We start from the raw sequence: 12506 nt of genomic DNA, 5'->3' as shown, positions 1-12506 counted from the left end.
CCCAGAGTGGGCAGAAGCTGGAGATGCTCTCACTAATGTCTGGGTGGCTCTGTCCTGCTCCATGGACACTGCCAGCTCCTGTCTGAGTCCACACAGTCTCAGAGACAAGCTGCTGACCCCTGCAGGAGAGCTCACAGCCCCGAGACCCACAGCCCTGAGGAACGGCAGCTTGACTTTGGATGCAGAATGGGCTGGGGTGGGTCCCCTGGGCCTCCCTGCCTGGCCACTGCACTCCCACCTGGCCGAGCATCATCTGTCCCTTCCCTTCTACAGGGGGCCCAGCATGGCGGAGGGAAGTAGGGCCCAGAGGTCCGGCCATGCTGTGGCCTCTAGGATGGCTCTCACTGTCACCTTCTCTGTCCCAGCCCTCGACTGGGGTTGGCAGAGGTCAGGCAGGGCTGCTGGTACTAAGCCTGCTCAGTGGCACATTCTGCCGTCCCATCCCCTGTCTTCCAGGCCCCTGAGAAGGTCTTGGGCAAAGGGGCTCCTCCCAGCTGACCTGGATGGACCCAGGGAGGGATCTGTGCTGCATCCTGGGGTCTCCCCAAGAAACTGGGAGACCCAAGGGCCACTGACCTCCTTGCCAACAGAGGGACAGAGTGTGGGTGGATACATGGGGAACACGAGCTGGGGTCCGCTGAGGGTGAGCTGCAGAGAAGTGAGCGCCCGTTCCCAGGCCCCCTCCTGGCCACATCCCCTCCCAAATTCCACCTCATGGCCCCAGCATCCTCACTTCTGCTGTGACACACCCCATCTTCTGGGCCTCACATCTGTCCCTGCCCGGCAGCCGGGCCTCAAGGGAAGGAAGCCTTGGGTGAGCCTGTGTGACACAGGCTTTGCATCCAGTGGCTCCCCACTGTCTTCCAGGAGTCCAGGGAGGGTGTCACGGTGTAGGTCAGGCCCCAGGCCATGGACAGTGGGCTCCAGGCCACCAGGAACAGCATCCTTGACACAGCCCCAGATCACAGGAAGCTGGGACCCCCAATGCCCAGACTCCGCTGTGTTTCTGCGCTCTGGGGCAGCACTGGCCACGTGTCACAAACAAGATCCATGGCAGGGGCAGTGCCAGCCACAGGTGAGCCGCATAGACCCCACAGAACACACGTACCTCGGCTTAGCCATGAGCTGTGGGCTCCCCTGCCAGGCTCGGGGGACGTGGCCCCCGCCTCCTGCACGTGGCGCTGGCCCAGGGGTCTGAGCAGCATGGAGTGAAGGGCACTCGAGCCGGGTGCCCAGCAGCTTCAAGGCAATCTCGCCTTGAGCTCGTTTCACGGTCGGTGAGACTCAGCAGCAGATGGTCACCCACCTGGCCCGGACCCCTGGCTGGAAGGGGGCAGATCCTAGAGGACATCTAAGCCCCTCTGTTTGGCCCAGCAGCAGAACCACCGCGGGGCCCTTGCAGCTGGGTTAGCATGACTGTCGAGGAGTGGGCACAGAGTGCCAGGGGAGCCAGGCACTCACCGGTCCAGCGCCATCCCTGACGGGACCTGGCACCCTGGGGACGCTACAGTTAGGAAGATGAGCCAGGCCGGACCCTGCTTCAGGAGTAGGCTCTGGGGCGGCCTTCTCCATCTCAGTGGGCGCCTTTCAGAGGGGGAAAACCGCCCAGCAGGGTGGAGCTGCTGCCTTCCCGGGCTGCCTCTGGGACTGCGCTCCCTGCCCCCGATTCTGAGGCACGGGGGACAGGCTGGAGTAACGCAGACAGATTTCCACATGAAGGATCAGGGCACCAGCACCGTCCTCACCTGGCCGCCCACCAGTCAGCACCCGGGACCCCGGCCTCCATGCTCAGGGGTGTACAAGGGCGGAGCGGAACTGTGACGGCACCAGCCTCTGTCTCCTGGTGCTGGCTGTGGATGTTCTTTCCGCTCTGCTGGTCAGTGGCAGACATCAGTGTTGGGAAAAGGATTCATCAGCCCCTGCTGCCAGCAGGAGACAGAGCAGCATGGGCATCCTCGGGAGACAGGGCTGCTCTCTCTTCCAGTGCAAAGGCTGCCTAGATTCGGATGCACCCATGCGGTCCATTTAGGGTTAGATAGATGCATTCAAACACATCTGTCCAAGGCTGAGCCGTGCCAGGGACATCTGGTCTACCTGTGGCTCCCCGGTGCTTCTGATCCTGTCCTGGCCTGACCACATGCTTTGCTGCTATGAAGGGGTCAGGGCTGGGAAAGTCCAGGCCATGGGTCAGAGACAGGCTGGTGCACTGGCCGAGGTCCTGGTTGCCTTCCACCCTCAGCCGCCTGCCCCTGACCTCCAAGGAACCTGGCGGAACCCAGCAGAGAACAGAACCCAGCCACCTATGCATCTCGATGGAAGCACAGAGGACTCACAGCCCCGCTCCTCCGCAGGCTCTGGGGTAACTAACATCACCCCCACAGTAAGGCAGGGGCTACGGCCACGCCTTAGCTCGCCCACTGGACGCCTCAGGCCAGCCCTGGAGTCTGCGTTCCCAGGGCCATTTTATAAACGGAAGAAGCAGTGGCTTGGGCCCCACGTAGACGGCAAGCCTCTGACCGGAAGTGTACACATTGCTGCAGCTTGAGCCCCGAGCAGTCCCAGGCGCAGCCTCAGGGTGGAGAGCAGGGTGGGAGCAGGAAGCCCCGCAGTGCCCACTTCCTGGCTCTCTCCCAGAGTAGATGCTGCTGTCCAAGCCCCCGTTCTGGATGACTCGTGTGGATTCAGTGGACTCACAAGGTCTCAGCAAGGAGCAGCGGTTCCAGGGCAGGTCCTTCCCACTGTCTGGCCGGGAGTGGACCCTCCATGCACAGGAGCCAGTGACCCCCAGTTGTGATTACGTCCAAAATGTGGATCCTATGGAATGAATGCCCCTGACTCAGGCTGGGTCAGCAGCAGACTCCACAGGGCCAGGAAGGCCAGCATGTCCAAGGTCACTATGGGCCTGGTGACAGACACCAGGCCCTGGGGTCTAAGAGACAGGGCTGAGCCTGACACAGTGTGCCCCGGGCCACCTTTTCCTGCTGGGGACAGCCCTCTGACCTGTGTGAGGCTGCACTGGGAGGGAGCCGAGCTCAGAGCCAGGTGTAAGGCAGGGATGAGCACGTGGGGCCACTGTCACTGCTGGGACCTGTGCATCGGGGACAGCGAGGCAGGGCAAGGGCAAAGGGCTCTCCTGACCAACAGTGGCAAGGTTTCTTTGGAAATTTGATACTGCACCTGCTTTTTGAACCTCAGCAACAATGCTACAGGCCCCCAGTTCAGCCACTGTCACTGTCCGGCTTGGCCAGGGAGGGTGGACATGGGTCACTCTGGCCCTGGGCTTGCACTGCATAGATGCAATGTGCAGCTCAGGGAGGCAGGGTGGCCGAGGCCATCGTGGAAGAGGAGCATAGGTCACTGGGTGTTTCTGCGTGGCTTTTTCCACAGGAGAACCTGCCTAAGGTCAGGAAAACATCTCCACCATAGCGGGGACCCAGTGCTTGCCCTACAACAACCACAGGAGCAGCTTCTGTCTAGAGCCCTGGAAAGTGATTTCTCCAGGCATTTACAGATGGCTCTGCATGCCACTCTGCACCCCAGGGCATCCGAGGACCACGAGCACCCCACTCCTGGCCTGCGGAACACACAGGGTCTGTTTGAGGGGCACAAAGTTTCACTCTGGTGTCACTTGATGAGACACCCGCAGGGACCACAGGCCTGTCTTCACCCGCTGTTAAAGCAGACACCAGGCTGCTGGTGGGGCTGAGACGGAAAGGCCTTTCCTCCTCCCTCCTCCTGCCCAAGGCTTTGGAGTTGGCCAGACCACATGCAAACTGGACCAAGGAAGAAACGCAGGTGCAAAGAATGAACTGGCGGCTTCCCCTGCCCCTCAGCAGGACCTGCGGGACGTGCCCACTGTGCATCTGGGTCTCCTCTGCCTCCCCGGAAATACGCGCCCCTTTGTACAGAGAACGAAGGGACGCTCTGTGCCTTGCGTCCTGGGCAGGGCCTGGAGCATGGCATCCACCCTGAGCCTCAGGGCTTTGACACTCAGGGCTCTGTGACCTCCACAGGCTTGTCCTGCCTTCCACCTGGGAGAGCCCAGCAGGACTGGCAGCCTCTTGCCCTGCGCATGGCGCTGTGTGCAGTGGTCGTGGATGAGGGTCTCCAGCCTGCCCTTACTGGCTGTGTACTGTGCTAAGGTACTGCATGGATCCACAAAGAGTCCGGAGGGCGCCTGGCTGGAGCACGAGGCTCCAGAGCGAATGGGTCGTTGCTCTCTCCTCCCAACATGGCCCCCGAGCCTCCAATGGGGTCGGTGCATGGGCCGGCACGCCTGGGCACCAGTATGTGTGGTGCAAGCTACTGTCCACTGGAAACTGAACAACAAGCCAGGGAATTCATTCCAACAGCCTCCCAGGAGAGGACACCAGGATGGCTGGGAAGGGTGGACCCTGGCTTAGACTCAGCCTCTCCCTTTGGTCTGGCTGAGTCTCTGGGCACAGTTTTCCATCTGTGTCCCAGGACAACGACACCACACATCCCGCAGAGTCCCATCCTGCCTGAGATAAGTGGCATCCATGGAGATACGGCTGCGGATGGGATTCTGTGCTGTGGCCACCTGAAGAGAGCTGTGAGGCACAGGCCTGCAGTGCCCTCTCCACACGCTGTCTTTTCCTCCTCTGGGAAGAGAGACGGCATTTCCCACGCAGGTTCATCGCTCGAGGTTTTGAGGAAGCTGCACATGTCTTCCGTGGGCTGTGCTACCTGCAGTCCCACCAGCAGCGTCCGAGGGCTCCCCACAGTGGGACCTAGGCCCAGGGTAAAGGGGCAGCGATCCTTCTGTGACATGGATCGATCGGCCCATTTCCTACCCACACCCCTGGTGCAGGACCAGCGGGAGGACCCTCAGCCTACGGCCCTGGGTCCAAATCACCAGCTCCACCCTGCTCCATCCTCACACTGAGGGGTAGGGGATGGCACAGACGCCCCAAGGTTGAGGCCGTATATACCACCCCACTCAGCACCTGGGAGAGTCAGCATCGTAGCCAGGCGATGCCCTGAGGCCCTGGAAGCTGCAGAGCAGAGCAGAGGCTGTCACTGTCACCGTGGTGGATGCTGGCGACTCCCGCAGCCCTGGGCACTTGGACACGGCAGGAGGCAAGGCCAAGCCCTGTGGGAACCAGAGTGGGGCTCACACAGGACCCGAGGGGGAGGTCTCCCGAGGCCAGGCTGGAGCCCGAGCAGGGCCTGGTGGTCAGGGCCTCGTCCCAGCCTTGTGTCTGGAGCCCACTCAGATGCCATCTGGGGAAGGAGTGCCATCAGGAGGCTGAGTCGGGCCGAGTTCTGTGCTGCTTAGGACACAGCTGTTCCGGGTCTGTGTTCTGTTCTAAACACAAGCGTGAAAAGTGTCAAGTCATCTTGACAGTATGCGGCTTGGTGGTTTTGGGAAATTTTAGATTTATAGGTAGGTGTTCTAGGAACTTGTGTTTCATTTCAGCCTCCTTAAATCCACAGCCGACCTAAAAACCACTCCCTGAGTCACTTCCTGTGCCAGTCCCGGAATGGCCACCCCCAGATCCCCAGCAGGAGCTGGGCCCTCACCCCACCCAGCCTGTGTGTCCCCAGGGCTCCACGATGACCCCAGAACCCCCAGGCTCCCACAGGTCCAAGCATGCGCTTCCCCAGACCCAGCTCCTGTGGGCCTCACCCGTGGCCTGAGCCAGGCGTCAACAGCTGCGGAGGTGGCCCCAGCTGTGGGGACCTCCGGATTCAGAGCTGAGGCGCGGGACAGCGCCCAGCTCTGCCTGCTCCAGTCACGGTCCAGTGTCCAGACCGCCACTTCGAAAAAGTGCTGGTGAAAGGGCCCTTGGGCCTGTTTTCCCAGGGAGCCGCCTTAGTAGCAGTTTCCCGGAGAGGGCTGGATGAGAAAGGCCCGACCTCCGAGGCAACGGAATTGCGGCTTTTCCTTCAGCTCCTGCCCAGGTCTGCCACACCCTCTGCCTGGTACTGATAAGAAAGGACGCCCTCTGGTCTGCATCCTCTGCTGACAGCACGCTTTCCCGCAGCAGAGCCCGGGAGGGAGAAGACCTGCAGGGCAGCAGCCTCCAGCTGCCCTTCCGTCTTATCCACCGAGTCACCAGGGAAGGGACAGCCAGGAGGTTGGGTTTCCTCGGAGGCCCGGGCACCTGGGTAACTGAGCCTGGGGGAAGCGAGCCGCTGAGCCTCTGCCCAGCTTTCCTCAAGCTGTACCACAATGTGACTGGCAGGGGAGGTCTCCCGAGGTCCCCTCTGTAACAGTGACCTTTCATACACCAGGCTGGCCTGGAACTCACAGCAGTCCTCCTGCCTCAGGCTCGAGCACTAGGACTACAGGCAATCGCCTCAGGGTCTGCTCACTCTGCTTGTCTTCTCTAACGCAGCCTCAGCTGGGCCGAAACCCCTCAGCCGGGTGGTGCCCAGCGCGCTCCCATGAATCTGGTCTTTTTACTCCAAAGATCCTGTGACTTTATGGACCACTGAGAAAGAAAAAACCCCAATCCTCGAGGTCAAACAGGCTGAGATATTCAAAGCAAAAACCAAAAACCAAAACTGAAAGTCAGTACAGAAACTGTACAAAGTATGACTAGGACACTGCGTTGTTTTGTTTTGCTTTCTTGTTTACTGACCTGTCCTAAGGAGTGTGTTGGGTTGCTCTGTCCTGCAGCCCCACCACCGTGGTGGGGGGAGGGACAGATGCCCCCTGCTGAGCCGGGCTCCTGGGAGAACCTTCCTGCCCGGGGTGCTGTGCATGATTTCCCTCATCGTGGGGATCTGGCACGGGTCTTCCTTCTCCCTGGGCTACTTCTTAATGGCAGCAAACATGTTTGCTTATGTGTAATTTTTGTCGCACTTTTATTTGAATGTGAAGAAGTCAGTGTGCTGAAAAATAAGCCAGCCACAAGAGCCTCCTGCTCTTTCCTCTTTCCCTCTGGCTGGACAGTGCTTCCGTGATCTGATACTTTCCCTCCTAGTAAGCTTGTGTTTGGCCGCATCCAGGCGCGTCTGCGGTCCATGTGCACTGGGCTGTGTGAGTTCACAGGGACAGAAGCATCGCGTGGGTGGTCAGTGACGCCCACACAGATTCATAGGTCACGGTGCTGACCCATCTGCAAGGCAGCGCAGAGCCACGGCCCCAAGCCTCGGGATCAAAGGTCCCTGCACTAAGATCCCGTCAGATGCTCACAGCTGTCCTCGGGAAAGGCCAGCGATGAAAACTCACCACCTCCCCAGGAGCTGGCAGCCTCAGGCACGGTCACCGAGAGCCCTGTCCTGGACGTGAAGAGTCCTTTCTCCTAGGAGCTCGTCAGAGCCAGCGTGTTTGTCAGCCTTTTGAACCTTTCTATGAAATTCCACTTAGGGCATCTTGTGTGTCCTTTTTTTAGTTGAGTCCCCCTGAAAAGGTGCCTTTCTTACTGATCTCTGTACACTGTGTTCCTACAGCACCTGCCAGATAGTTCTTTACTGGGGAGGTTTTTCATTTTTCATGCTCAGACCTGTGTGTCCTCACGCTTTTCCTGCGGGAAGCCTCTCTCAGCTAGGAACAGGGACAAGACAGTCTTCTGCTGTCAGGGTTTCGCTTTTTCAGCGTCTCGACCTTCCGTGCCTCTGGGACAGTGTGTGGTGTGAGGCTGGGCTCGGGATTGATCACTGCAGCTGCGTCCTGGTGACCCGGTGGCTGTCTCGGGACAGGGGCCTTCTGGAAATTTCCAGCTGCGCGGACTTGGAGGCCAGCATGAGCCGTTTTGCTGTGCTGTGCAGCTATGGGGATTTTCTCGAGCAGGAAAAGCGCCACGCCGGAAGCTTCGTGGTGCGCACTGGGGCAGCTTCGCTGCTCTTCTCCCGGGAGACGCCGATGGCAGCGCTCTTCCTCCCAAGGCCGCGCTTTCCAGCTGCAAGGGACTCAGGGTCAGCTTGGGTCGCGTACCTGTGAGTTACCAGGGCCGCTCCTCCCTGAGTGGGTCAGCAGGTGGCAGGTGGCCATGCTGGCCTCGAGGACCTGGACAGATGAAGACAGGAGCGAGCCTGGGAGCCCAGCTTAGGCAGTCTGCAGGGAATGGGGAGCCGCAGAGGGGACAGTGAGCTCTCTCCTCAGCTTTTCTCAGACCTCCAGGGCACTGCCCCCACCTGTGGCCCCTTCGTGCCACCAGTCCCGGGGGCTTCTTGCCACAACCCCTGTGACGATGGGCTGCTCCAGAGCTCTGGGGAACTTCTCTTCCAACTTGAGGCTGAGGAGCAGGCCCAAGGCACCTTTCCGGGCCCTGCAGTCACAACCTGGTGCGAGTGTGGACAGAAGTCACAAAATCAGAGAGAGGATGCAGTGGGCCCACGCAGGGGCGGCTCCCAGGCTACAGGGAGAAGGCGTCCACCAGTCTCACCTGGTCCAGGTCCAGGGCACAGAGCATCACGGCAGCAGCGTCTCCACAGCAGCAAGGCCACTCGGGGCTGTGACCTAAGGAGAAGGCAGGAGTGTCTGGGGGACTCAGCACTGTGCTGCTGCCCCTGCTCCGCAGTGCTCTCTGCCCTCCTGGCCCATCTCTGTGGGCCAGGATCACTGGCACCTCCCCGCCATGCTTTGCAGACACTGCCAGGCAGATGGAGTGGCCTCAGTTCTGCTGGCACCCCAGCCTGTGTCCCTCCCATCCCCTCACCCAGGCTCCCCTCTGCCTTGGTGGCTTCTTCTGTCCCCAGCCCACTGCCCACTGGACAGCTCACCCAGAGGTCACTGAGACTCCTTCAAGGTCACATCTGCTGTCTTACAGGGCTGTCACTCATAAGGAGGACAGCACACAGCTCACCATGATGCCTCGGGTCACTCCCGCATCCACTGACCTCAGAGGTGATCCTGCAGCTGACTTTAGCTGGTGACACATGGGGAAAAGAGTCCCCCGTCACGTCCAGACAGAAGTGTCATGAGCCATGCGTGGTTTTCTATCTGCTGCTGCCATCGCAGTGTGTGTAAACCCGTGAGTAAGCTTGGCGAGCCTCCCCAGGGCACGCGCACCCCAGCCCAGCATGGTTTCCAGCCACTGTGACGATCAGGTGCCCGTGGCAGAATGGCACCACCTCTGCTCTTGTGCTGCGCCTTGTGCCAACACCTGCAGCTTCTCCGCAGCTTCTCCAGATGCCTACAGGTTTCCATTCGGCCTCCTCTACAGAGCAGGCGCCAGCGTGCCCGATCCACCCTCACGGCTGTGCCAAAGCTCTGCTCCGCTCCTGGCCTCTGCCTTGGGAATCCACGTGCAGAGTCCTACACTCCTTTCCTTCCACAAACTTGACACAGCCGGTGGCCACCTTCCGCCCAGCCCTTTGCACCTCTCCAGTGCCCTCGCTGCTGTCCTCCTGTTCCTCTCCTGTGGTCAGATCTTCTGCCGTTGTCAGTGGCCACTCACGGATGTAACGCAGGGCTGCACCCATGGTGGTGCCCCCACCACTACAGGTGCTGTGTTGCTGAAGCTCTCGAAGGTCCAGCCTCACCCACAACCACAGCATCGGCAGGCTGCGGTCCACACAAGCGCAGTCCCGGCAGCCGGACGCTAAGGGAGGACAATCACAAGTTCAAGCCCCACCTGAGTGGCTCAGTGAGCTGCTGTCTCAAACCAACACGCAAAGGGGCTGGAGCTGCATCTCGGTGTGATGTGGTTTCTTCCACATCTCCAGGACTGGATTACAAAACCGAGAAACGTTCATAGGTGCCCAGGGTCTCCTGAGAGTATTTTCCATCTCTGTTGACGGGCATCTGAGAGCCCCGCTCCACCTCTGGGGTCTCATCACCCCTATGCCTTGCACGGCTCTCCCATCACCACTGGACCTTCTCCCTCCCTCCCCCACTGCGGGCAGGGTGCACAGGGATTGTGGGTGTCAGCCTGATGCTGAGGGATGTTCTGAGGGTGTCTGGAAAGTTGTCCCGATGAGGTGAACCCCTTGGACTTCATGTGCCCGCTGAAGCATGGACCAGCTCTACCCAGCCTGCTTGGAGCTAGAACGCAGTGCAGAAGGCCGGATTCCCAGCAGCCGGACTTGCACCCTGAACACTTGCTCTCCGCCCCTCTGGCTCTCGGGCCTTTGGTGAGCTGAATTCATGCCTCTGCCCTCCTGGTGCTCGAGCTCGAGGATGCCAGGCTGTGGAACGTGGTGCCTCTGTTGTCACAGGAGCCGACTCCTCCTCACTCTCACACCACTGGGGAGCTGTGCTCTGTGACTCTGTTTCCCTGGACAACCCTAACACATAGCCTGAGCTTGTGCTGTTGGTGCTCCTGGGTGTAACGCCCGTCCTTGGAACACTACGCTTCCCACAGACTCCGGCCAAACCCGAGTTCACTTCTGAGATCTTAGAGAGAGGCCGCTGCCTGCAGAAGCATCTCTGATCCCACCAGCTAGGAGTGACTCTGTCCTGCCATCCTCCAAGTGGCTCTGTCTCTCCTGTCTGTAATTTCCACAGCAGCCTCGCCACTCCTGGACAGGGAGCTTTGCCCCAGAGCCTGAGCATCCATGTGTCCCCCAAAAGCATGCTGGCTAACTGGGGCTGGGTCTCCAGGGGCATTAGCAGAGTAAAGAATCCCTGATGGTGGCCTTGGGTCACAGGCAGCTGTGTGACCAAGGCAAGAAACTAGAGACAAGTCCACACTCTGAAGACTCAGAGAGGCTTTCAAGGCTGGGCAGTAATGAGGTCATTTTTTACTTTGGCAACTAATAAATGATGGTCTACCCTCGGGTTTTGAAATCTCATTTGATCTGGATGAGGGGTGTACAGCGCATGATAATGGGCAGCCTAATGTTAGAGATGCCTGCAGCTTACCTGCATTAGCTCTTGCCAGCATAGTTCATTAAAGAGGCCCTGCCAGGCCCCCAGCGCGTGCTATAGCTGTTCGTTCCCAGTGGGGTGAGTAACGCAGGTCCTCAAAACTCTCAGCCATGATCTCTTCCAGAAAAAAAAAAAGAAAACCTATAATTAATGTAACATCTGCCCTACGACCTCCTTGTTCTTGGACACCAGATCCTGGCTCCAGGAAAGGAGCAGCAGGATTCCCTCGCCAGTGAGTTAGCAGGGAACTGGCGCCTCTCTAAGGTTGGGAGGCGTCCACGTGGGCTCGCCCTTAGGGCTCTGCAGAGCAGCGCTTCTCACAGCAGGCTGGACCCAATTGGCTGCCCCTGGCTCTCGCTGGGGTTACAATTTCAAGGGCCTTCCTGGCCCCCTGGAGATGGAGACTCGGCCCAGGGTGTGGACACTTGCACTGCAGCATGGCCTTCCTGGTCAGTCCATCAGACAGCTCAGGGCTGGGCCCATCGCATGGTGTCAGTGTGCTGAGATCCAAAGCAAAAAGAACCGGTTAGATTTATATCCAGGATTGGACAGGAAATGCCTCCGGCTTCTGGTTTCTTATCCATTCCCAATATCAGCCTCTTCCTGATCTGGTCTAGTGCTCCCTTGATGAAAGTGCGGCTGCCTGGTCTGACAGATGCTCTGGACTAAAGATAATGGTACAATTTTAGCTTGGTGCTTTTGTTAGGAAGACAGAGCCCCTGCCAAGCAAGCCGGGGAGTGTTTATTACAAGGACTCACGTCGGGTGATAGGAGGCACTGGATTCCTGAGGAGAGGGGCTCCGCGATAAGGACCAGCTCTTGTGCTTAATTGCTTCTGGTCTTCCATAATTTCAGGGTGCAGGGTTAATTCTTTCAGTGTCGGGGAGGGAAAGAGTGTGGCGACAGGTTCAGTTCATCGATCATTTGTGTTGACAGTCAGTGATGCAACACCTGAAACAGAAAGCCACAGGTCGGAAGGGGGAATGGACTGATTAGAACAGGATGTGGGCTGATTCTGACGGCACTGAACGTTCAGTCCCCGCCAGCCCAACAGGAGCACTTGCCCTGCACCAGGCTGCGTAGGTTTGTCCCCTCAGAAAGCACAGAGGACACAGCAGAAAGACCCACATGGCAGAGATTTGGGGTTTTTTTTCAACAGTATAACCACAGGCTTCCATGTGGTGTGCGGCAGGCAGTCCCCTGGTCCCCTTAAATGTTTAACAGGATCAGTGTCTGTCAATCATTAAACAATACCAGTAAATATATATTAAGTCTAAGCTCTAAAGTTTAACTTTTCTGGTAACTTCTCTGGCAGCAGATTTCTGTCTCCACCCGTAAAAGAATTTCTCATTTTCTGTAGCTGATTTCTGCTAAAACAACTATATAATTGCATACAGATGAAGTCGTTTTCAAGTAAGAAATAACACAATGCAGGATCATGGTTTTGGAAGAAGGAAACTCTGGAAGTGACCCCGTGGGCACTCAGGACACTTTTCTAGTACAACCTCGGGAGACACAAACCGAACACAGTTACCATCCTGCTAAGGTTCAGAGGAGCATTGCTGGGCTGTCGACAGAGCTGGATTTGCCAGTCAGAATACCTCAAAGGAGGGCGCTGTGACAGTGGCGGACTCAGGGCTCGGCATTTATCTCAGTTCCCTCGCTAAAGTGCTCAACTCCAGACATCAACAATTTTGAGCTTGTGAGCTAAAAGGTGACACTG

Source organism: Cavia porcellus, unplaced genomic scaffold (assembly GCF_034190915.1).
Source record: "Cavia porcellus strain 051 isolate PalLab524CR breed Dunkin Hartley unplaced genomic scaffold, mCavPor4.1 scaffold_10, whole genome shotgun sequence".
NCBI classification, from domain to species: domain Eukaryota; kingdom Metazoa; phylum Chordata; class Mammalia; order Rodentia; family Caviidae; genus Cavia; species Cavia porcellus.
Note: the sequence above shows the minus strand (reverse complement) of the source record.